This window comes from Thermobia domestica, chromosome 11 (genome assembly GCF_964235325.1).
Source record: "Thermobia domestica chromosome 11, izTheDome1.hap1.1, whole genome shotgun sequence".
NCBI classification, from domain to species: Eukaryota; Metazoa; Arthropoda; class Insecta; order Zygentoma; family Lepismatidae; genus Thermobia; species Thermobia domestica.
In genome coordinates, this window is record NC_137464.1 from 84,366,767 (window position 1) to 84,394,671 (window position 27,905).

At 36.7% G+C, this 27,905-nt stretch overlaps 1 protein-coding gene and 1 non-coding gene across 2 annotated transcripts in view; both read right to left on the bottom strand.

Annotated features, from left to right (window-relative positions):
* Positions 1–27,905, bottom strand: part of LOC145664238 (N-acetylated-alpha-linked acidic dipeptidase 2-like) — a 149,884-nt gene that overhangs the window by 89,932 nt on the left and 32,047 nt on the right. The gene's annotated exons all lie outside the window — the stretch shown is intronic.
* Positions 14,026–14,132, bottom strand: LOC145665545 (U6 spliceosomal RNA). Its single transcript, XR_014127565.1, has one exon. It is a non-coding gene; the product is annotated as a U6 spliceosomal RNA (small nuclear RNA).

Genomic DNA, 27,905 nt, shown 5'->3' on the forward strand with positions numbered 1-27,905 from the left:
CAACTTCATATAAAAATATACAATTGTTGCGTTTATCACTTTCTAAGTAATTTGCTTTCCCAAATCTCCTTTATATACTTACTCAGGCTGTGTCCGTTCGCTCGGGGTAAGTACTTGATGGATCACATTGGGTATTGATCTCTGTGCTGGTGGATCTTTTTGGCACAAATTATCTCAATTTTTAGTGTAGAGTTGCAGCAGTGTCATTTTAGATTTTGCTTGCAAATGAAATGCAATGAAATTTTAGTTTAATGTCCCACGCATATACCCTATAGGCATGGGCGGCGATTAGAGGGGGGGGCAAAGGGGGGCAGTTGCCCCCCACTTTTTTGAAATAGCCTATTAATGTATGTAGTTTCAACCAGGGAAATTTGTATATTAACATTGATATACAAATATTCAGATCATGTCTTGCCCCCCAACTTTTAACGCCAATCGCCGCCACTGCCTATAGGCTAATAAGGGAGACTGATGACTAATGAAAGTGAATCAGTGTTCAGTTCAGACTTTTGTACGAGGAAGGCAACAAAAATGTAAGGGTACATTAAAAAAAAAAAAAAAAAAAAAAAACTTCCGGATTTTGTCCGGTGAGGCCATTCTAACTCAAATTTTTGCAAAGAATTTCCTTAGTCCCACCAGGCGAATACCGGAATGCATAATAAGTTCAAAACACAGAAACCTTTCTTTAAAAACCAGTGTGGAAAACACGCATATTACACCATGTGAGAGAGACTCTTTCCGACTTTTTGCCTTCCTCCCTTGCTCCCAACAGTGCAAAGAAAGCTTCTGCAATAGCACGTCTCGAAACATACAATACATACAGGGTGGTTCATTTAAAATTTTAAACTCCCTATAACTTCGAATATGAGAAAACACAAAAACACGTCCATCATTATTTTAAGGGGCTTGAATTTTAAGCTATAAAAGGTCCACCCCAGACACTCCCATATAGGGGTACGTGGGATCAACTTGAAAATTTTAAATGGCGAAGGGGGTCGAATGATATATCGTTGGAAAGGTCTCGTTATGAGAACTATTTTGCGGAAAGTTGCAAGTCCCTATGTTGATCTCATCCAAAATAGCAGGGGTCCATAAAGTCCGTTGCCACCTCGTGTATCTGAGAAACGACTGTAAATATGAGAGTACGAAAAAACATATTCGTCACTATTTTAAGGGATTGAAATTATGTGCTATAAAATCGGGATGCAATTCATTAAATTTTCTAGTAGTCGTACGATAGTTTTGTCCACATTTTCCGAAAAGAAAAATAAGTCCAAATATATCTTCAGCAGAACGTGCTTCTTTGATATGATTCATTATAAATGCCGTTGAAAATCTTAAGCAAAACTCGAATACTCACACACACGTGCAAGCAATCAGTCGATAAAATGTCTTAGAACAATACAGCGTTCACTACTTCACTTCAGTACTGATTGGAAGACTGCACCCAATTACATTAGTTTCTATGAAGATTGGATTCGACGCGAAGGCAGGCAGAACTACAACAATATTAAAATTTATGAGCACTGCAACGCATGACTCACCATTGTGTCCAAATAGGATAGGCAATTGTACTTTTAACTGTTTGCGTGAGCCTAATTTCTCTTGGTCTTAAGCCAGTCTCTGTCAAATGGGTGCGCGCCTTTTTGCGTAGGAGACCCGGGTTCGATTCCTGGTGGGAGCTCAACTGGTTCGGATTCCGCATTTATCAGTAGGTCCTGTCTCATGTAACCTCGCTGCTGAAAGTGACGTTAACCTCAAAATCAACTCTGTCAAATGGATAACTTGCCTGGTCGAACACTCAGCCGGTGTGGTCAACTCTGCTTCGACTGGTGCGCCTAGAGGCAAATCTCAGAACGAACAAGTGACGCATTATGTTTATGCGAAGGTTGATTCACCCCAATGTAACTAATTTTAAGGTAGTTTGGGACTGTGTATGAGGGTTGTTTAATTTTCAATCAGCGAAACTACTTAGTCATACATATCTAAAACCTCCGGTAGTACTGATCCCTCTCTCTGATGTCCATATTTTCGCAACTCTATTCCTACTTTTGAAATAACCATGTCTTAAAACCTTACTTCATAGCAATACAGTATAACACCAAAACCTGGGGCAAGATGCACAGAAACAAAGTCTCAACTCAATAACTTATGGTTTTCTCGTTTTACAAAAGTTGACACTCTGCCTAAAAATAAATTTAAAAAAAAAAAAACGTAGAAGCACCACATTCACAAGTCATAGATATCTAAAAAGTCATCAAAGGACTTCAATCTGAAATTTGATTACATTAACATTTTAGATTTCGGCAAACTAGCAAATTCAGAACTTACACCAAAAAGTTCATTTGTCGAGCCCGTTCAAACTACTCGACCCCCTTTTCTATTTGAAATTCTCAAGTTTGCTCCCATATTCCTATTTGGGAGTTAGGGGTGGACTTTTCATAGCACATAATTTCAATCCCTTAATGTGTTTTTTCGTTTTCTGATATTCGCAGTAATTTCGAAGATACACTGGGTGGCAACGGACTTTATAGACACGAAATGTGAAACCCCGCCATTTAGGATGGGGTCAACATAGGGGCTTGAAACCTTCGGCAAACATTTCTCTCGTCGAGACCTTTCCAATGATATATCACTCGACCTCCTTTGTCATTTAAAATTTTCAAGTTGACCCCACGTACTCCTATATGGGAGTGTTTGGAGTGGACCTTTTATAGCTCAAAATCCAAGCCCCTTAAAATAATGATGGATGAGTTTTTGAGTTTTCTGATATTCGTAGTCGTTTCGAAGATACAGGGAGTGACAAATTTTAAATGAACCACCCTGTATGTGAAGAATGAGTCAGGAGCATGAAGGCTAATTCGAACCTTGTTCGGGGCTGCTTTATCTTGTTTACAAAGTCTTTACTATAGTGCTTCACCTCCCAACCTTTTTATATCAACATTTCGTGCCAATCCTAGCTCTTCTTCATCTCTTCGTGCTACATTTACAAAAAGACTAACATATTGCCAACATTGTAAAGCGTTTGTGTGCGTCTGTACTAGATTTCTGCACGGGCTCGGGCTGAGCCCGCGGGCTTAGGCCCGACCCGGCCCGTGGGCTGGGTCAGGCTTACAAAGCATTTATCACCTCGGATTCGGACCGTAAATTTTTAAATATACAACCATATTTTTCAGGCCTTTTCGGGCCTAACCTTGTAAATATACTGTAGAACGGTATTTATCGGACCGTTTTTTCTACAGAACTTTTAACCTATAACCTACGGGATATTTTGTTTTCAAAATACCCTGTTTCTTAACTACGGATATTTCGATTTCGAAATGGTACTACAATAACTTTTGTAACACTGGCAGTTGCATGTGTCTTTGATAAATAGGAGTGAATCAATGGACCCTTACAGAGCTCCGTAGTTTAAAGGTTAAACTCTCCGTAGTTTAAAGGTTAAAGCACATCTAAATTTGTAACTTGAGACGCTCACACTAAAAATCTGATTATCATTGTGCAATTGAGAGTAAAGCTGACTGTTAGCGGATAGATAAACTAGAACAGAAATAAATATGCTTATCTTGGAGTGAAAGTTTGAGCAGCCAGTGTGGATCCCATCCTGTTTCTTCACAGCAATCGACAATGACTGCTTTGAGGACTATCTGAGTTATTTCAGTACATCCATTTGCACAAGAATTTGCACATATTGATTTTTTTAATATTTGGAGTATTCATGTTTCAAATTCATGAGAATTTGTATAAATGAAGTAAAATATTTAGTTTAACCAACGTCTCACAATTATGCACCGAGGCTAAGGAAGACTGAATTTATATAAATGATCATTTACTTTAGAGAATTCTTAGTAAGTGTAATCGATAACCTTTGTTTCGTTATTCTCTCTTTAAACTCCAAAATTAAACCTCTAATTGTTGTAAATAAAAATACAAATTTGCTCGGGCTCATTTGATTATCACATGGACTCGGGTCTAAAACTAAAACATTTCGGACTCGGGTCGGGCCTCACATTATAAATCGGTTCCTCCCTGTCTGCCTACTGACCCTCTAGCACTTTAGAACAATTTTTCTCTAATCTTATCTTTAGTCAGAACAGGAATCTCTGTTCTGCCTAATTTCTCGCAAAAGTGATATTTAAATTTGAGGGAAATTTTATTAGTACCTCCTTGATTTTGAAATATAATTCCAAAACCCTTTAAATTAAATTTGAACGCCCGAGCGAGGGGCATAAGTTGAACTAGAGTGGAACGAAATGCTTTATATGATCAAACTGCCCTAAAAATCACTTTTAGTATAACAAATCTAGTGGAAATGTCCAATATGATGTAAAAAGCAAAATACTACAATTACGTGGAGTAGGGATGGTATCGAGACGAGACGAGACGAGACTTTGTACAGTCTCAGTCTCGTCTCGGTTTATAAATAACGGTCTCGGTCTCGTCTCAACTAAAAAATCACCGTCTCGGTCTCGTCTCGGTCAACAGATGCTTGTCTCGATCTCGGTCTCGGTCTCGAGTACCAAGTCTCGGTCTCGTCTCGAAAGTCTCGAAATAAATAGTGTGAAATTAAAATAGTGAAAGTATTATTCTCGTACAGTCTGTCGTTTCCGCTTATTTTTTCCTTTCATTTTTGACTTAGAATTATGGTATGGTGTACCTCTTCATAGCTAATTTGCTAGTCCTAATGTTTTCATGCGTATATTCCAGGATCAATGATCAGTAGGTATATCACCCTAAAACCCATAGTAACCCAAATTTCACTTTCAGCAATAGACTTTCTCTCCATATAGCCTCAGTACTGCCTATACAATTAAACTCTATTAAATTAACTCCAGTACTATACAGTAATTTATGTCCTTCCTTTGAATCAGAATTGTTCAATACCTCCTAACGGATAACGCAAACACTACCAGCACGAATGTATTTAATCGTACCGAAGTTGAAACTTTACAATTTCTCATTTATTATTCAATACACTCTGCTTTGACTCGTTTTCAAAACAGAATATAACGTTCATATCTTAACAAATCGGGTAAATTATTACTACAATATACGTATTTTGTTTCAAATTGATGAAATGCTTTATTACCGTTTCACATCTCCGTGTTTAATTGACACTTTATAACACGAACGTCCTGAACCTTGTGGTGGGAGCTATGTGACTATGACTATGTGACATTCATCTTTGCTATGTGAGGTCTCGAGTTGGATCACAAAACAAGTTAATTCAAAGTCCGATGTTTCGCATAGTTCGCGTCTCATTTTTAGTGCATTTTGTTTCTTATACAAGTTCATAAAGTCGTAATGCAATACATAAGCACATATCCAGTGCCGTAACATAGATTAATCTTATTCCTGAGCTCTCAGCGGTGCATGCAATCTTTATTCGAGAAAACTAATCGTGTGTTCATTACGTTGAAATTTTATATTGATTGAAAATTACTTGTGAAACATAGACATATATATTATATAAGTATATAGGTAATTCGAGTTACCTGTATCTATTTTTTTCTCACTCGCCAAAACAAGTGATTCTTAATTTTCTAGTTTTATTTTGTATTAATTTTCGTAGTTTTGCTGCAGCATGATGGATTGAATAGTCAAAAATATATTTTCGCTCTACGACTTTTATTAAATTTTGAATCCATTTTTACCCTACCTTACCTAGTAAAAGTTTTATATATATATGAACTTTAGAGGTAGACTATGCTGTCACTTTTTGGTCGAAATTGAGTTTGTAATGCTTTTTTAATAGACTATGTTCTTTTTAAAGGTGTAATAATGTAAGTTTGAAAGCATTCTACTACTTTATTAACTACTTAGTAAGTTTGAAAAACAGTACTATAGGTCTTAGTTGATGAACCGGTTTTTCGCTTCAGTAAAATTACGAAATTATGACTTGATTTAGTTTACCTCCGAGGTCAGATATAATAAAATCATCACCATCATCATAATCAACCATTATCAATCCACTACTGGATGAAGGTCTTTCCAAGTCTTCTCCACAACTATCTAACTTGGGCAATTCTTTTCCAGGTTACTCCTCAGTGGTTCTTGATTTCGTCACACCTTGTATGCGGAGTTTCCTAGGCTGTTTTTGTCTCGTGGTATCCAGTCTAGAATTGTTTTCGTCCGTCGGTCATAATTTCTTCTTGCAATACGTCCAGCACATTTTCCAGCTCATATTAAATTATTTCATTAGCACCATCAGTATTCATTTCTATATATTTGGGTTACAAATAGTTCGAATTCGCTACTTTCGGAGTATAGACACGCTACTTTTTAATCCTCGGATTTGGCAACATGACTAAATGATTTAAATCAACACAATATGATTTAAATCCCATTTGGTCTAGCTGATAGCACCCTTGATTTCGGTTCGCGTGGTCCCGTGTTCGATTTCCGGTAGGGGTAATGTTGAACGACCGAAGTGGTTCGGATTCCATTATAATCATTAGCTCCACGTCTCCTTTAGTCGCCCTAGCATAACTGTGGGACGTGAAACAAAACAAAACAAAAATGAACACTGTGTATTACTAACTATAAGTCCTTGAATAATTGCATATAGCTATATGGTATGGATCGAGCTTGAGGTGGTCGGTGGTCAAACTAAAGCAAGTGAAGTGTAATTAGGGTGTAATTAGAACTATTAATTAAGCACGGTCTTAATCTGAAGTGTACATCAGGCCTAAAGCTTAGGGGGAACAACTAGTGTTACTGAAAATGTATCAGTTATGTTTAATTTCAGTTACAATTTGCATTTACATGTATTGCTGGAACGAAGACTTAAACATTAACATTATAAGTAGCCCAAAGACTATGAAAAACGTCGTTTTTTGAAAGCATTCTGGCACCATAAAACAAATTAGAGTAATTTTAAAATATTTTACAGTTTATCTACGTTATTTGCACATATTTAGAATAATATTTAGCAATTTATTTAAGTGGACAACACTGCTTAAAATAATGTAACTGCGACTTCTTGTAATTAAAACCACCAAAAACTATTGTTGTAATGTTATAGAAGCAAAGGAAAGCAAAAAATTTAATACAAACACGTCATTTTAAGCAGTATAACAATCACTACCAATGTGTTTGGTATCTCTGAAACGATTTGAAATAACAATTGTTGTAAATGGAGTTATAAGCATTTAAGTCTTTTGGAAGCATCTACATGATGAGACGTGATATGTCAGCGCGTTTTCGAAGTAAAGTCTTTAGAAACATTTAAATTTTCCATTTCTTATAAATTTGTTCCTTTCTTCATTCGAAATATACTATACCATGATCATAGTAGTTGACGCTAAGATAAGTTGATGCGCATTGCACCGTCCATGCCCTTTGAGTTATTAGAGATCTCCAAAATGTTGATGTTAATGATACTGTGTTGTCCTTTGTTACACTAAATAATGTATGGGCTATTGTGGTTTTGTTAAATAACTAAATTAGAAATATGTAATACTTTACGTAGCGCAATTTGAGAAAATACAACTTTATTTTGCTTTAGCAACATTGCTTGTTTATCTAGTGGTATTGCAGAGTATCTAGAAGAATTTTCCAACTTGGTACAAAATTTCAGCATTTTAACTATATATATATATATATATATATATATATATATATATATATATATATATATATATATATATATATATAAATCGCAGATCCTAGGGGAGGGCTATAGGGACTATAGCCCCCCATAACGCTTAGGTATACACTGGATAAAGCAGTAAACCATGGTTTAGCCCCTCCCTTGATCATATACTGGGTCCGTGGCTGTGTATATATATATATATATATATATATATATATATATATATATATAATAGATAGATAGATAGATAGATAGATAGAGAGAGAGAGGGGGGGGAGGATGGCCCATTTTAATCTTTCCACGAAGATATCTCGAAAACGATTGAACATAAATGAACCGAACAAAAACTCAAATAGGAAATGCCATGAGGCACACCGAACGGTGTTGTCGCGGTTCCTCCCGGGGCCGCCCTTCATGGGGTCCCAGGACCAAACTTTAAAATTTTAAATGGAAACATGGGGCGAGTAATACCTCGTACCATAGATCTTTAAAAAGTAAAAAGCTTTATGGCAAAAGATTTTTTTCATATCGGTCACCGTATTCAAGATGGCCCCCAAGACGTGGTGCCTGTATCTGATAAAACGTCCAGTACCACTAATATGAAAGCAGTTGGAGATAAACGAACAGTCAAAAAGTGAAACAGGAAAGGCACGGGGCGCGTGTAGTAATGTTCTCGCAGTGCTCCCAGGGCTGCCTTTCAAGGCGGCCGAACTTAGAAATTTGAAACCGAAATATGGGTCAAGTGATACGTCTTTGGATAAATCTTGAAACACTAAAGAGTGTTGTGGCAAAAGATTTTTCATATGGGTCACCGTTTTCAAAATGGTCGCCAAGATATGGTGCCTATATTAGATAAAACGTCCAGTACCAGTAAACCCCTAATATGAAAATGGAAAAAATTAACAATAAAACTCATAGGAAAGCACAGAGGGTATTTATCATTCCACGGCTGGAGTACAATGCAACGAAAAAAAGGTTATTAAAGTATAATTGACATGGTGCAAAAGAGGAAATGATAGAAAATGATCTTTCCGATCTCTGTCCGTAAGTAGGTGAAGCGGGAATGAATGGTAAAATCTCAAATGAGAACCTCACTTTTATTTGCAGTAGATATGGTTTGTCTGAAACACTTGTGTGTGTAAATGACTGGTACTATAATGAATAAAAATAAAGTGAAATAAGGTGAATAAAAATAAGGTGAAATTCAAGTTTAACAACATTTTGCCCGCCCCTTCGCCCCCGATAATTTAACGCAATGCGTGTAAGATTTTGGGACACATCTGCATCAGTATGTACAGTTTCGTTACTAAGGATCACAACTGAAATTACCAAGTTATTCGGAATGTAACTGTGGACATCTCACGTCAGTGAAACTCATATTCTATCACATGCAAGAAGACATAGAAGGAAAAGAAGCGAACCAATATCATGCAGACGACTGTTGAACAAAACCAACGTTTGTAAATATTGTTCTAAAATTGCATTGTTCGACAAATTTGTTTCGCATTTCAGTTTATTCATTTTTGCATCAAACCATTGCCTGCAATCAAAATGGAAGATACCATTTAACAAGAATTTTACATACTTTATCCCATTACAGAGACATTTATCTCCTATAAAAACACATTTCAAATAACTGTTTCGTAGATACAATTTGCACTCACTTACGGAGTGCGGTTGGAGCAATAATTTTGTAGGAGTTAGATTTCTTCCTTTCCATTATGATACTTTCACTCTAATTTGACTGTTGCAACATTCCCGAGATATAGAATGATAAATACCTTCTGTGATTTTCTATTCGAATATTTGTTCTGGTGTTTTCATATTAGTGATACTGGACGTTTTATCTGATGCAGGTACCATGTATTGGTGGTCATTTTGAAAACGGTGATTCATATGAACAATCTTTTGTAACAGCACTCTAGTTTTTAAAGATATATCGAACGAGGTACCACTCACTTCTTGCTTCCATTTAAAATTAAAGTTAGGCCCCGGGAACCCATGAAGGGCGGCCCTGGGTGGCACCGCGACCATATTATATATATATATATATATATATATATATATATATATATATATATATATATATATATATATATAGAGAGAGAGAGAGAGAGAGAGAGAGAGAGAGAGAGAATTCTATTTGCATCAGCGGTGGATTTTGTTTCGGGAGAGGCTTGAGGAACGAGTAAGAAACATCTGCATTGTACGTGCATTGCAATAAATGATCACAAATTTATTTCGGAGGGGTTTGAGCCTGATAATCACCCCTTAAATACGCCGCTGTACATCAGTCAACCGTTCTCATGTTACCTAACACAGCAACGAAACAAATTTTGAGTGAAGGCAATTTTAGTATATATCAATATCAATATTCGAGACGAGACCGAGACTTTCGAGACTGACCTAAGTCTCGTCTCGGTCTCGTCTCGATTTATAGAGGTCTGTCTCGGTCTCGTCTCGGTATTTAAAAGTCCGTCTCGGTCTCGTCTCGGTATATAAAAGTCCGTCTCGGTCTCGGTACCATCCCTAACGTGGAGTAAAGTGATTACATAATTTATTTCCAATAAATATTTTCAAATATCTACAACAAAAAGCTTTACTAAAACAATTACAATAACAAATTAAACTATCGCAGTATTAACCACAGTTTCAATTTCTTAAAGGTTGTTAATTCGAAACATAACCAAACCTTGAAACTTTAAAAATCGTACTTATGTACACAGAAAATTGACACATATTTTAACATACCGGTACCCGCTTGCAAACAACCTTTATTGTTCTAAATGTAAGCAGTATGCGACAGCGACTACGTACGAAATCAAATCCAAATGACCTGATTCAAACCTACTCTGTAAAGATTTGATCATTTGGTGAATACACTTAAGTTTATTTTTCGAGTATTACAAATATCTAATGTCACTAGAACATAAATTGTTGTAATTCTTGAAATTCAATCAAGGAAATGCAACGGTATATCCTGTATTTCCTTAACCCTTCTGCAATGCATAGGTAATAGTCATACGTTTTGAAACATTATATTCCTTTCATGTCCGAGTGAATAGTATACGTAATTTTTAAATGGATTCCCAGCAGGTATAACTGCCTTGGATGCAAGATTTAGAGTTTACTTCGAGTAATAGTTTGGATTCCACTTTATAAACAGTGGTAACAGTCTCATATGCTGTAAATAGGCGTTAAACACTAATCAACTAATTAACTTTGTTGGAAATCCTTATTATGATTTAGATTTCTGGGCTTTCAGCATCTAAGGCCATTTAGCCCTTCACGTTTTTGAGGGATGACGTCTCTCGGGGAGCACACAATCCGGGGAAAGGGAAGGAAGCGGCCTGGGACATATAAGTTAGGTACCACCCCGGCATTTGCATGAGGAAAACCCAGAAAAACCTCATTGAGGGTGGCTGGCCTGAAAAAGCTTTTACACTTTTTCGACCGAGTGCCCCCACCGGGAATCGAACCAGGGACCGCTCGCGGGGCCACTAATTAACTTTGCAATAAGTAAATTATCATTACGTGTAAGTAATATGTTTCAAGTGCTCCTTCCCCCTACAGGGTTATACTTTGAATACTTGAAAAAGTGTATCTGTGTCTGCATGAATTCATATAATCATCTGGAAAGTGTTGAGGGAATTAAATATTTTGGTATTAACCGAGCATTATCGGAAAAAGTTTTTTTTTTTTTTTTATCGCATCAAGGTAAATGGTCCACCACATTATGATAGAATTTAATTTAAGAGTTCTTTTTGTATAAAAGAGACCTGAACAACGAAACAATTAAAATAAGACCTGAAGACTACTCTCAGAAAGAGTTCCAAATTCGCGAGTCCGGCTCTGGAGGAAAATCAATGACCACGAGCCCATCTGAGCACAAATTTTATAAGTGGTTAGCTCTAATGAGGCTCGTGAGCCCAAGTATGTGTAAGTTATTAAGGATAACAAGCCCTAACGGATGAGAGTCTGAGCTACCTTGAGCTTCATTGAAGTTAGTGAGTGCGATACTCATTCAGGTCAATGAATGTGCCCAAGTGAGCCCAATTCAGGATAGTAAACCTGTGTCCAAGTGAGCCACATTGAAGATAGTGAACCTGTGCTCAAGTGAGCCCCATTGAGGACAGTGAACCTGTAAGCAAGAACCCATTTAAGGATAGTGACCTTGTGCTCAAGTAAGGTGCGATTGCAAAATGGCTGTTTCTACCGAAAAGCTGAGATTAAACGTTTACCTTAACCACTGATGGGTATACGCCTATTAACTAAAGAAAACGAATTATATGAGTGAACGTAAGTGATTATAGAAGTGTTCGTGGGGTGAAAATTTTTAGGAACGAACAGAAAACACCCCTCTTAACGCGAGTATTAAGAGATTATGCACTGTTCCAAGGGGGCTCTGGAACAAAAGGGGTGATTGGGTGGGTGAGAGATTTCATGGCCTATTACATCTTTTTCTTTATTATTGTGAAATCCATTATGCATTTTACAAATTATATAAAAAAAATATACATTTTTTAAACTAATAATAATGTAGATTCTTCAAGGTTGGTTTTAAGAATTGAAACGTTTTCTACTTCTTAGATTGCTTCGTCCAAATCTTACATTCAGCTCTGTTCATTAGTGGATTCGATTAAAATGAGAGCAGTAGCTCAGGACAATCAAATTTAGCCAAGGGGACGGAAAGGTTGGCTCGGAAAGATTGAGAGCTACTGCCCTAGATTGCCAGGAACAAAGTTACATGCTCCAGAGTTTCATCAGGAACTTTTAAAATTCATACCACTTAATAGTATTGAAACATTTTTTTTTAAAGTGTAATTTCATTCCCATCCGAAGATGGCGGCCGCAGAAGGTAACACCTTCTCTGCAGCTATGTATCGGTAGTTTTGTTTTGAAATGGGAATCAATATTTATTTCTGGTTAGACATACAAAAGAAGGTGACCTGAGCATGGTATGTAATGTATATGATGAAGTGTAGGTAACAGAACAATGATATATGATGTTATTTGTGATGATAATCTTCTGCTCTGGGGCTACTCAGAGCGGGTTTAGACAGTAATAGCCCCCTATAAACAGTATAAAATCTCGTTTCTGTTTTGTCACTGCAATGTTATAATGAACGGTGATGAACATACAACGTGTAAATATAATCGTAGTAAAATAATGGTGGTCCATGATAATTTATTTCAGAGAAGCTGAAATGATTAAAAAAAAAAAAAGAGAGAGAGAGAATCTTGAAAGCAAGTGCATTGTAGAGAAAATTATTAGCATTAAATTTCCCGTTAAATCTAAATATCCCTTTTTGTAAAGATGATTCAGAAAGGGAACTAGGCAGAACAGACATTCCTGTTCTGCCTAAAGATGTTAGATAAAAAATGTGTTACTAAGTGTTGGAGGTCCATTAGGCAGAGCAGGAAGACACCTATAAATCCATGGGCCGGGCCCGGGATAAAATTCCGGCCCGTGCAGACCTCTAGTTTGTACCTAATTTCCAAGTTTTTATTTAACTTGGACTTTGTACGAGAACGCGCTTTCTTAATTAGGAGAAGTAGGTTGGGCAAAAGAAGAAACTAATTTTCTTTAATAATCAAAAAATATTTGCTTTTAAAACTATTTTCGAAAAATATAAACAGAAAAAGTAAATATTTCAATGCCTGTATATAGATATTCTAGTGGAGCGCACATATATTCTAGGACGGCTCAGCCCTCTTTGAACATGCCCGAATTCAACACTGAAGTGAATTATTGTAGAAGTAAATTTTTAGTGCTCTGCTATCGCGAATCGAACGCGGGATTACGTGCACCAAATACACACTCTCAGGTCACTAGACCAGGGGAGGGCAAGACCCCAATGCAAGTACGTTTTTACATTTCATTGCTATGTTATCGTATTGATTAAAATTTATATAAATCTGAAGCATAGGGAGGGTAATTCCCTCTTTTAGCCCCAAATGACGCTCCTGCATAGTTGCATGGATAATGACCATGTTTAGTTCATATCGGTTCGAAGTGTAATGATGGCAAATATTTCCATGATCATATCTCCTATATTTCGATTAAGATCTGGAGGAAAAAATCAATATTAAATACAGGTTGGGAGTGTCCACCAATATCAAGAACACAATATTACATATATTAGTAACTAAAAAAGAAAATGGTTTTACGTCCCAAGGTTATGCCAGCTAGGCTAAAGGAGACTGTGATGAGGAGAAATGAATGAAATGGTCGGATGAAGAAGGTGGGAAGAAACGGGAGAATCCCGAGAAAAAACACACGGTGATTGTCCACCACAAAGCTCATTTGGCGTGAGCTGGGATCGAACCAAGGACCTCATGTACCAGAGATGAAAGCTCTACCACTGAGCCTCGTAATAAAAAAAAAGTATGCAGATGCTGTAAATTAAAATTATTCAGAGTAAGCCGGAAAAAATGTGGAACGCTTCACGATTTTGCGTGTCATCCTTGCGCAGGGGCCATGCTAATCTTCTCTGTATCGTTCCAATTTTAGTATATGTACCGCCGAAGCGAGTACGTTGGCAATACCCCTTAGTAGGGTATATATAGTTGTAAGAATGTCAACACTCCTTCTGTGAGAGTTAACGTATTTTTATATATTTTTTCTAGAATACGTTTTGGGTTTGGTTAAGAGGTTTTGTAGCAAATAAAAGCAGAATAATTACTTCAATCCAGTGATAGTATTTCTTTTATCAATAAATATCCACGTAAATTAAATAACTTGTTAAACTATAACGATTTAACGTCGTAACAGTTATCTAATACAAACACCAATCCAATCAATATTTTAATACTATTGAAATATCTGGTTACGTAAATAACGTAATTATGTATACGATAATTAGGGATGATAAACTAATTGTTACGGACTGGGTGAGTTCGTAGTTTTTTGCGATTATGCTATTACAATTTTCAGAATCGGGGCCGAATACGAGTTAGTTCTTGTCTTCACTACTAGATGGCAGAAGCGAAAACTTCAGCAGTAATGACAGATTGCGTTCGGAAGATCGTATCGATTGCTTGGCTTCCCGCGGACAAGGCAGAATATCCATGAGACGTATTGCTAATAATTTTCGTGCCGTAATTACTAGTTATCAGTGGCGTCGAAAGTATTTTTCAGCTTGGAGGGGCGGGGGGTAAACTGCTGTCTTGAAAATAGACACGGGAATGTAACATAGATAAGATAATACGAATATATGTTCATGTAACAATAATTTGATTTGGTTGAATAATAATACAGTACAGTTATAAACAGTTTCGTGAGAGTGAAATTTCCATTTATGAGAAGCGTCTTGCTTTACATCTTTAGATTAATTAATCTAGTTTCAGTTTTGTGCTGGATTTGGTCTGATGCAGAAATTTTCAAGCACTGAAATCACAATTAAAAACCTATAAAATTGTAAAAATTGTACTGCTTGCAATGTTTGTAAGTACAATTTTTACCATTTTATATACCAGTAGGGTGGAAATGACCACGCGGCCACTATTAAAGAATCTTAAAGCTACTTAAATCACTTGGAAACGAGTAAATTAAAATTATATTTTAAAAAATCCAGTTCTGGTGTTGCAGTACACTGTAATATTAGAAATTCCTATTTAGAACTACAAACTTTTTAGTACTTTGTAGTAGAAAGTAACTTGAACATTATAGAACAAGCTACATAATCAAGTAAAAAATAAGAAAATATATTTTTTCTACTTACGTGCCAAAATGAAAAAATAGAATTTTTACTAAAGACTTCATGAAATTTATATAGAAAATTCAATTACACTAATTATCCAGAGTTACTTGTATTTTTTTTACTACACTTACTTCAGTATATCCAATTCATTATTACATTCACCTCTCCTAATGTCATTATATTCACTTCACTTCACACTAATCAAGTACTACACAATTAATAAGGAATAATTCAAATTTATATTAAATTTTAGGTGCTATTTTGTAATATAAAGAATTGGATATATAACGCTTAACATTTTCATTTACTTGATTCTAAATCTATTCCTTTTCAAAATTGACCTAAAGTGGCTTTCCTTTCGTTTGTCTTTGACGAAATCTGCCTGACGAACTTTATAAAGTCTTCAGTAAGCCTTCTGCATTTGCTCGCCTCGAAGACATTGCCAAAGTCGTTGGCGAAGAAGGTGTTTTGAAAGTAAAGAAACTGTTCCGAATCTGTTGGGTTTCCAGTGAAAAAGATGTGCTCTTAGCAGTATATAGAGACTATCCATCAATAATTGATTATTTGTCTTCTGCCGAAGTGACAAGAGTGTCAAGTGAACAAACGGTGACAAATTTGAAGGTTTGTATCGTAAGCTAACTTCAAGAGAAACCATACTTATGTTAGGGTTGCTTTTATACATTGCACATGGATTAACTACGGTCAGCACAATGAAAAAAAAAAAAAAAAAAAACTATATCGAGAAACAGAAACTCAGCTATATACTGCGTGCACAACTCTTACTGAAATGAAAGAAAATGATGACGTTTATCTCACGAATTGCAAAGAGAAGTATCTGTGTTATTGTGTTGATAGTGACTCGACGTCATTTCAATTCGAGCGAGTAAGATGTCAAATCTTACAAGGGATTTTAGATGAACTACGAAGATGATTTCCAGCAGAACTGATTTCATGCTTCAAAGTATGTGATGAAGTTTTAAGTTAAAAAAAAAAAAACATTGTACGGCAATTCTGATGTCTATACGGCTGCTGAATTATTGGGTACAGATCCATCTATAGCTGTGATAGAATGGAGACATTTGAAATCTGGTCTTAAATTTATTAATGATCTTCCCGTATTTAAACTGCTGTTGCGGAAAATAAAACCAGTTCAGTTCTACTGTCGACTGCAGAGTGTGAGCGTGGTTTCAGTGTTCCACATGACTTGAAAAGCTATGAAAGAAATCGATTAACAATAGATACATTAGAAGCCTTAATGACAGTTAAATTGTGTGGACCACCCTTTATTTGTGGAATGCATTAATTTGGCACAGTCTTGGGTTAAGGAGGGGCATCATATGGCAGACAGTAAATATACCACTATACGGAACAATGAAGATGAGTATGAACATAATTTGTTTCTATACGCTAGTGAACTCGTCTGCTGTGAATTTTACTGGGCGCAGCCATATTGGTTACAAACAATCTGTTGCTAGGGTGGTTGCTAAGGCAGTTTCAATGGCGTTGTATGTAGCACCTGTGAGTCTTATGAAAGATGAACTTAAAATTATGAAGAAAAAAAAAGCGACATTTTTCACGAATAGCAGTGAATATATTTACTCTATGAGTATAGAAAGCCTATATTTATCATAATATGAAACAAAATTACTCTACATTTTAATTCCTTCAATCGCCAATAACTTACTGGACAACAAGTGAGTGAGAATCCCAAGCACGTACATGAGCGCCTCTTAGTAATAATTTTAGATTGAGTTAATTAAAATTGTTGTGCTATATACTTTTAACATTTTTTTTTTTTTAGCTTCAGTGAAATTGTTTATTATGGAAGAAAAACTTTATTTAAAAAAAAAGAATTAGTGATCACATATTCGGAGCAAAGGAGTACAGCGCTAAAATAACGAATGGATTTTAGAATATACAATTACGAATACTTGATCTTAAAAACTTATAATCTCTTCATGGGAATAATTTCTTAATTTATTCTTCATTCTTTTGTTAGCGGCTGTCTATTCCCTGCTTGGCACTGGTAAAGTTGAAATACGTCACCAGAAATAATTATTTAAAAGGTATAACTAACTATCCTATATAATATCCTAATGTTATCTAAATTATTTTCTTTGCGTCTGCCACAAACGGCGTAAGGATTTGTAACATGCCAGCATATACTGAGAAAAATCCGTTCTCCGGACAGCGGTATATTGTACAAATATACGGAATACTCTTGCTTACTACAAAAATCAGTATGGAGCATATGTTATCCATATGCTACATATGCACTGCCCTTAGATGTTACATCATGCTGTTGCAGGATGTCTGACATCTAACAGTTTTCCGTATGGCATATGCATATACTTATGTTACATTCCTCAGCTATATGTTATATACGCCCATTTGTATGTGATCCTGACCGCCTATATTGTTTCATACGGAAAGGACGTATAGATGGAACACTTATACGGAAAGTAATATAAAACATGCATTTTCAGTTAGACGTCCGTTGTACATTAAGTCCAAAAACTACAGGAATTACGTAAGTAACCTACCATTTTAAGTATGCCACCTACATTTTTTCTCAGTGTAAAAGTGTCTCAAACAAACAAACAAAAAAGATAGAGCAAGGTAGTTTTTGCTTAAAAATATGTGAATTTTAATTTATTTCTGGCAGAATATGCAAGGAGAGAAAGTGTCATTTAAAAAAGATTGAGATGTATCTGTTCGCCCAATAAATAATTAATCATTATATCGCTTGTTGTATAGTGTGGCTTTGTTATTGTTTCTCTTTAGTATATTATATAGTACAATATTTCTAATTTCATTCTTGGAAAAAAAAAAAAACAACTTGCATGCACTCCTTATGCCTCTTTCACATTATCCGGCGATTTGCCGGATCCGGTTCCGGCTGTTTGCCGGATCCGGTTTCGGCCCCTTTCATATTATCCGGCGTTTTGCCGTGGATGAAAAATATGCGAGCAGGGTTGCTGTGCAACTGAAGAAACAAAACTCAGTGACTCTTGTCGTGTTGTGGTGGTTGTAATGGACAGACGCAAAATGTGTTTTCTACTCGCCTTGTTAAGACACAGGCAGAAAAAAAAAAGTCAGAGACACATATGGATTCACCCTTTTTTAGAGAAGCGGTACTTGAAGGAGATTTTTCTATACTGTTTCCACAATTAAGGGAAGACGAAGTAAAATTCTTTAATTACTTTCGTATGTCTATCGCATCTTTTGATGAGTTGTTGGATCGCGTACGGACCCAGCTGCAGAGGCAGAATTCAAAATTTAGGAAGTGTATTCAACCTCCAGAAATGTTGGCTGTAACATTAAGATAAGATAATTTGTATTTTTTATACACATAGATAACGTTAAATTTAATGTAATTGAATAGATGGTTGAAGAAAGGATCTGAGTCAATTTCGTATAGTCATAAGATATTGAACAAAAAACATGTTAAAACATTTCACTACAATATACGAGACGAAACACTCAACACAAGAAGTTAATTCCTTTATCAATAGTACCTTACGTATATTCGCAGCTGAATTTCCAAGGTGATGGATCCAGGTCCTTTCTGTAATCAACAGAATAGTGTAGCCAGTGACGGATCTAGCCTGGGGCCAGGGGGGCCTAGGCCCCCCAGTTTTTTGAGTGACAATAATAATTTAACATATTATATATCTTTGTAAGTTTATAGTAAACTCATGATATATCTATGATAGCCTGGGTTCTGGCAGCCCCCCATGTTTTCCCTTCTAGATCCGCCACTGAATTTAGACTAAATTAGTAATAAAAATAATAATGTATGGCTAGGCAGAGTATAAGATTTCTATAACATTTTTCCCGGGGCCCCTTTTTCCTTGTGATAATTTCGAATTCTAAGGAGGAGGGGAATAATTTCACGCCAGAAAGTCCTTTTTTTCAAAGACCATTGAAAAGGGGACTTTTTTTCTTAGGTCTACTAATTCAAAACTTTGGAACCAATTCATCCAATTTGTTTTAATTCTAAATTTTTGATTTTGTTATTTTATTATTATTTTTTTTAGATCATTATAATTTTCTCCCAAAATTCGTATTTTTGAGTTAGAAATGTTAGGCTCGGCCATTTTGGATTACTCCTGAGGGCAAAATAAGTTTCCAATCGAAAAAAAAAGTCCAAACTTGTTGAAAGTAAGCAAATACTACAGGATCCTCAGATTCGACCGTAAATTGACCTGCAAAAGGCAGATTGGAAAGACGGGTAGCAACCTCCTTTTTTTCTTTTTTTTTTTAATTTTTGAATATTTTCTTAGAAAGACCTTTTAACACATTTTAGGTCATATTTTCCCCCCTACAATTCATATTTTTGAGTCAGGACCGATTATCACGACCAAGTCACGATGAAGGTGGTTATAAATTAAAGTTTTAAATCCAAATCAAATATTTTGTCTTAAATACTGTCTCTCTTTCAATTCAGTACGCGAATAACTTTCGACAAACATTTGTTGTGTTAAAAGAATTGTGAAGAAATAAGTTAATGTTAAATTGTTTCACTTCAATAAAACGAGGGGACCGTGGTGGGTAAGTGGCAGAGGATTCACCTCTGGTGCAGGGGTGCTTGGTTCGTCCCAGCTTGCGCCAAGTGAACTTTGTGTTGGACAAGTAACGTTTGTGTGGGTTTTCTCGGAGTTCTCCCATTTTCTCCCACTTTCTTCATTCCATCATTTCATTCATTTCTCATCATCACCGTCTCTTTTAGCCTAGCCAACAGAACCCATAGGACGTAATACAAAATTTAGAACCTTATTACTAGAAAACTTAATCCAGTAGTTATATGTTGTTTTTTTTATGTATTTGAAACTACATCTTGATTGTGTGTTGTCATTTCATTCAAAGCTAATGTAAAATTAGTTCTTCAGTTCTAGTACTTCCTTTGCCAGTATAATACTAGTGGAATTCTTCTTACGACAAATAATATGACCAAATTTAGTGTGTAAGATTTTCCGAAACCTGGAGTTTTTCCGAAATCCGAATATTTTTGGTCATCCTTCTTCTTCTTCTTCTTCTTCTTCTTATTATTATTATTATACTATTTCGTGTTTATTCTTTTGTTTTAAGCGTTCCGACTATTGACTCAAGTCTCTTTAAAGCACTGCTCTAGTCTCTGAATTCAGAGGACTATTCAAGAAATTACAGCCAGATAATTATAAAATATATAAAATACGGTATATTTATCAAATATCACATCATGAATTCTCTCTTGCTTTGCGTAGCAAAATCTATATATATAAAAGAGAACGCACAAATCCTTTGTTCCCTCATCACGCTAATACGGCTGAACCAATTTCTTTCATTTTTGGGGGGTTATTAGGATTTGGACCCTAGATGGTTTTTATCATATCACTTCAATTTTTAATTACCAGTGTCTTGAGATAATTGACCATTCAAGTGTCCATAACGTACAAATCCTTTGTTAGTTCATCATAGGTAAAAATAAACGTATTTATATGCAACCCGCATGACCGTGTCACTCGGCGGGTTAACATAAATGACAGGCGATATAATGTTAACATTTACTGCAATCTACTATGGTTTTTATCATATCACTTGAAAGCGAAAAAGTAAAAATTATCTAAGTAACAAAGTTTATTGCGTTCCGGGGTGACCGCAGCGAAGCGGGGCGGGTTAACATAAATGACAGGCGATATAATGTTAACATTTACTGCAATCTTCTATGGTTTTTATCATATCACTTGAAAGCGAAAAAGTAAAAATTATCTAAGTAACAACGTTTATTGCGTTCCGGGGTGACCGCAGCGAAGCGGGGTGAACGCTGCTAGTAGTACATAAATATATAGCAAAAGACTGTATTGCTGAAATATTTGATAGTGTATATTTCAATTTTGGGTCACCACAAATTTATAGAAGGTCATTTGTCCAGTGCTACACGGACATCTCCCAATCTTCTATTACATAGAAAAATAATAATTGATATTGATTTCGACACTTCGGTAGTATTGGTAGTTTTCAATTAATTTTACATGTCATCTTTCCCCATATATTGTATATACAGATTTGGTTAATTACTCCAGATGTACTGGGCTAGAACATAACCACATACACAAACACACTTCACATAACACACAAAACCACACGCTCCCATATTATAGCAGCCACTTTCTGCTCTTTCCTGGCAACACTTGCTTCCTCCCCCAACACCCATCCGGTAGTTTGCCGCGTATATGTGAAGAGCGCCATTGCTTGTAATGTTCCGCTTGGCTATACACGGCGATTTGCCGCGCCGGATTCTAGCAGGGAGATCCGGCTGTTTTTGCTCGCCGGATGAATGTCCGGTGACCGCCGCACATATGTGAAAAGCTTCATTGCTTGCAATGTCTTTCTACCTCGTCCGGCAATTCGCCGGAACCGGATCCGGCAAATCGCCGGATAATGTGAAAGGGACATTAAACTGTTATGGTTATATCCAGAAACAAAACAAATCATTTTCAGGGGCGAGTACCATGTAAACTTCTTCATATAACCCGCTCAAAGCTGGTTTGTTCCTAACCAGCTAGCTGAACAGGAAGCGGAAATGACGTTTTCTTCACCAGCGTATAAAGAGTTATCGATAGTCTCGTGTTTGTCAGATTTAATGGATGGCTGTAATTATTTTTTTATACAGTTTCTCATTTCGGTATTCTAACTGGTAACCTACCGAGCTCTTTTAACTTGTGGTTATATTAATAAAGAACATCAGCCAATAGACACGGATTTATACTTGAACAAAAATAAAATTAAATACTTAAATGGCCAATCATTTTTAGGTGTAACACATAGGCGGAGCTAGGAATTGTCTGCTGGGGGGAAGACTTTTTGGTTGGCCTCGGAGGTCTTCGTAGGTGGCCATCTTATAGGTGGCATTTTTATTTTTTGTCAAAAAGTTGGGGGGGAGGGGGAATGCCCCCATAACTCCGCCCATTGTGTACCACTAGATAACCTAGCCTGGTAGGTCACCAGTTAGAACAATACTCTTATTTCTATTTTTGATGGTTTATTAATGCAAGCTTGTAGAACATATTGAATTTCAATAAAATAAAGCACAACGTTTTAGTTCAGAGTACACTTTTCTTGCATTGTTCAAGTTTTATTCAATGCAGAATAGCATAATGGAAAATGAGTTTTGCGACAAGCTGTAAGCTTAGGTTAGCTTCTTTTCTTTCTGATAGGTTACGATTTTGTGTACAGGTATTACGTTTAAAAGAACTTCCCCCTCACTTTGAATGAGATGATTTCGCACCCTGCGCAAAGGGCTGAATGATCTTTTGCAAGATACTGAAGAAGCGGCAAAGCGAGAACGAGAGTCTCTAGACGAACAATTTGGTCGAGAAGGCTGCGAAAAGTTCGGGTTTCAGGACTAATAGTTTTTAATATGCTGGTGGTCGTCATCGAAGTAGGTGGAAGCAGTGTGAGCTGAGCGCATAATCTATCCAGGTTAAAATCCGACGCATGAACTCCCAATTCCAGTTTCAAATAATCTCTTGAGAGATGCTTACAACATACAGCATCTTCACAAAGCATCTTCTCGAGTTATATGAGTTGTTTGAGGCCTGGATGATTGAAACGACGCTGTACTTCATTCAACAAATAGTCAATGATTTCGATGTACTTTTTCGAAGAACTGATACAGGTTCTAGGATAGCTGCTATAGAAGGATTATCAGTCTGCTCCAACCTAATTGGTGTACTCTTTGATCTTGATGAAATGGGCAATTTTAAGTGCAGTCTGTCTTTATTTTCCTTTGCTTCCTTATAGATGTTTTCAAATGCACTGTTCGCTCGTAGGTTTCTCATAGTATCCTCTAGAATTGCTGTTGCTCTTTTAGCTCTAGAAGCAGAAGCTTCAGAATTTTGAAGCACTTTCGCCAGTTGTTCGCAAGGTGCAAAAGCACATATACTGACTATCAGAATATGTTCCGAATTTGTTAATTCTTTTCAAATACCCTTTTAGTATTACTTTTTGACCATCATCTGGACCACTTTTATTACTGATGATTTTTTTCAACGTAATTTGAATTTATTTGTAGTAGATTGAAATTTGATTAGAGATTTTCGTCTAACACAGCATCGAGTAGGACAAAGAAGCAGCAAATGTTTAAGATGACTTTGTTAGTTTTACAGGATTCAAGGACGATGTCGGCGTTTTGCAGAATCCAGGTTGATGATACAAACGTCTTTCACTATGGCCGGTATGTCACACAAAGATTATCATTTTCGTGCTACTTTGAAATGGAAGATCTAATGCATGATTACTGCAATGAATGTATACAGCTTTCGGATGTTGAGTCAAAATTATCTTCTGCACACCATTCACTAGTCCTGACATATTAGCTGCACCATCTTAACTTTGGATGTGGATATTTTCTGCATTCAGGTTAAGTCTCGTTAGAATATCTTTGATTGCGAATTCTAATGTTTCCGATTTTGTGCCATGTGGTGTAATCATTCCCATAAATATTTTTTTGGGTTTGATGAGTCAGAGTCAACACAGTGCACACAGACACAACTGATCTTTGAAATATCAGTCGTGGAGTCTGCTATGATTGCATAAAATTGAGACGCTTTAACTTCTGCTACCAAGTCTGCTTGTATTAGTGCTCTCAAACGGATCGGATTGACCCGACCCGACCCGGGTCGGGTTGTCGGGTCAGGCTACTCGGGTCAGTCGGGTTATTCGGGTCGGGTCACTCGGGTCAGCTCGGGTCGGGTCACTCGGGTCAGTTCACTTTGGTCAACTGAGTTTAGGTTGAGCTTAAACTCGGCTGGAGTAGAAAGCTGCTGTTTTTCACTAGCTGCCTAATTAAAAATAGCAATTTTCAATTGATTTTATAGAAACCATAAATCTATTTTGAACACTTGCAGCTAGTGTTTTTATGGTAAATACTTATTTTTGTACTTGTGTGTACTTCAATTTTTAAATGTGGAAAATTGATTTTACCAATCGACAGTAATATTAATATCTACGCCAATATGGAATCTGGATTTAGAACAAAACTAGAAGTTGTTTAAGCAAGGCCAAAAGAAAGGTTGGATATGGACGACCAAGCCCAAGCGGGGCCGCGGTGGCTCAATGGTAGAGAATTCATCTCTGATGCGTGATGTCCATGGTTCGATCCCAGTTTGTGCTAAGTGGGCTTTTTGGTGCCGTGTAGTGGGTTTTCTCGGGGTTCTCCTGTTTCTTCCCACTTTCTTCATTCCACCATTTCATTCATTTCTCATGGTCACCATCTCCCTTAGCCTCGGTGCAGAATCGAAGGACCTTAAACTGAATATTTCATTTCATTTCACCAAGCCCAAGAACATCGATACAAGAACAAGATAAAGATTGGATGTGCAAGACGAAGTGCATAGTAATCTTGCTATTGGCCTTGTTTTGGTGATCAAGTAGCGATGAGCATATTTTCTTGCTTTCCGTATAGTATGAAAGACCATAATCAAAATCACACTTGGTCTTCATTTGTACCGATGAGACTAGCATTCTTGGCTCTTGTATAGCATGAAAGACCACCAAGACTACGAAATGCAGGACCAAGACTTGACTGTGCAAGACAAAGAATAAGATGCAGTATTGATGACCAAGACCCAGGGAGCGAATTGTTTGAATTTCATTTGTTGGGCTGAAAGTGATGAAATATAATTAGTACTTTATAATTAATTATCATACTGTATTTTTAAATTTTAAATTACAAAATTCATATTATGCATCTTCTTACTTGCAACTATATATACTGTATAATAGTTTTAATTACCGGGAAAGAAAAATCAAAGTGGCGCGGGTCTCGGAATCATAAGAACCTATTTTGGAATGAAAGTTGAAGGGTTGGAAAAAATCACAGGTGTTCTCCCGTTTCCTCAACCCTTATCATTGTAGTTAAACGATTTCCTTTTGTCTCCGCCAAGAGACTCTTGCTACTGCCTCCCGAGAAGACCCCCGTCTTCCGAGCAGGTAAGAACACTGGCCTTGAAGAAAAATTTCGTCACATAGAACTAAAGCAAGAAAAATAAATAAATTTCTCCCACGTCGGACATTAGTATCAGTTATAAAAAGAAATAACCAAACCTCAAAAGTGCCAAATATTCCCTAAGATGCATATACAAATCCCCCGCTTGATCTAGCTAGTAGTTAACGTGTAAGACTTCAGTACACATGGCCCGGGTTTAATTCCCAATGGGAGTGCATTTTGGCGTTCACCCAGTGTCGTGACGTAGTGCTCTCAAACTGGTCGAGTCAGCTCGGGTCGAGTTATTGGGGTCGGGTCAATCTGATCGGATTACGGGTCGGGTCGGGTCGGTCTTCAACCCGACCTGACCCGTTGAGAGCACATCCATTTTTCTTTCATCCAGTAGCGACATCAAATTACCTGTATGTCCACTGATTGCTTGACCACTGTGAGTTAAATATTTAAGACTACTGATTATTACAAGCAACGACTGTCTTCCATATTCTTGTTGTTTACGAACTTGGTTGGAAAGTAGAGCTGAAGTAGGTGTTCTGTTTCTGCACTCATATCTTAAACGAACGGAACGACAACGGACTTCGCATTTTTCATGTGCTCTGAATTCTTTATTAATCCTACCTCATACATTTTTACTCCTCACTATAAAACTTACTGCACTCTGCATATTGTTTGTAAGAACATTAAGTTCACTTTATAGAAAATGTTTAGGATTTAGATTTCTGGGCTTTCGGCATCTAAGACCACTTAGCCTGTCACGATTTGAGGGATGACGTCCCTCGGCGAGCACACAATCCGGGAAAAGGGAAGGAAGAAAGGATTGGGGAGGGAAGGAGGCGGCCTGGGACCTATAAGTTAAATACCACCCCGGCATTTGCCTGGTGTGAATGAGGAAAACCCAGGAAAACCTCATTCAGGTTGGCTGTCCTGAGAAAGCGTGTTACACTTTTCCGACCGAGTAACCCCACCAGGAATCGAACCCGGGACCGCTCGCACCGAAGGCGAGAGCGTTAGCGACTACGCTACGCGGGGCCACTTTATAGAAAATGTATTTAAATGCCCTGTTACTTATTTAAACTGTTATATTTTTTAAAATTTAAAATCTCGCTCAACGACTCGTTTCACATTGCAGACTTACGATTATTTAAACAGCAATTTTTAAAGAATTTACAGTTTTGAGAATGTAGACCAATGGAAATAAAGAGATTTTTCAATTCTTTTTCCTAAATCTTTCTGTCTAATAGGGGGCCAGAAAAAGCGCCCGGTCCCATGTCTCCAAGAGAAAGATGAATCTGGAATAGAGAATTTTTTCACAATACCATCGAAAGCAAAATTTAGTTCATATAATCACTATTATGTGATGTTTTTACAGTCTGAAAGGAGGGGGCAAAACGAGTATCTTGCCCCTCTAAAAGTTTTAGGGGGCAGCTGCCCCCCGGTTCCGACACTCCTGCTAGTTATAAATTCAATCACGCAATTGCCAGCCTAGCTTTATATCATACTGAACTAACTTTATAACGATATCGTTATATATACGTTTTAACCAACCCTCTTATTTCCAATGCCAATTCTTGGAACTGACGCCTAGCCAGTCGATATTCGCAGAAGAGCGAAACAATGGAATTTTTCTACCCAGAAGGTGCCTCTTTCCTCAAGACATTTCAGCACCTCTCGCCGAACCGTATTTGGGAAGGTATTTGTTCCTTATCCTTCCCTGTTTGGGAATAGCCATATATCGTGATGGTCTTGGGTTCGTTCCTAATTCACACCCATGCAAAGCTGAATTTCTGAGCAACAGCAGTGGATCATACGTCATAATGTGCATCTTTGCAATAATTATCAATTATTTACACTAATATGTGCGTCAATATGATTAAGGTACGCTCAATCAAGTGATAATTATTTCTTATTATCGAAGCAGTTTATATAAAAACTAAATGTTTTGTGCGAACTATTTCTTATTCCACTAGTATATTCATACGCTCTAAAAGGAACCAAGAGAAGTGACACGCAGAAGAAATGCGTGTTGCGCGTGTAGTGCTCACCTAAACACAAACAGAGTAACACGTATTTGTCTGATTGTTCGAATACTACAACTATATGTGTTAATTATAGGAATATAAATTCCTAGAAAAGTTCATAGATTTTAATAGTTAGTGCATAGATAAATACATTTATCAAATTATCAACAAATTAAAGGATTTGTGAATAAATCGTCTTTTAACGACGTTCTATGCCTTGGAAAATGGAAGGAGCATCTAAGAACCCCTTTGGAGGAAACAATTCATCGCATGACCAGCAAAAGAAGAATACTGGCTCTTTCTTTAATCAGAATATATTGTGTTTGTGCTGTATCAGTGTGTTCCTAATTTCTTAAAAGTCAAAATATATGCTCTAAAAATATTTATTGCGTATGCTATTTTTTGATCAAGTAATAATACGTTAATAGTGCTATTGTGCATATTTCCCAGCGTTATTCTTTTATGATGTGAATGGATAAGTATTAACATGTAGGATGTGCATGATTTAATATCTTATTAGGTTATAGATCAAGTACATTAAAAGTGGCGCAGTGCAAAGGTATATTTTTTCTCACTCTGCAACCATCCGGTGTCAGCATTGT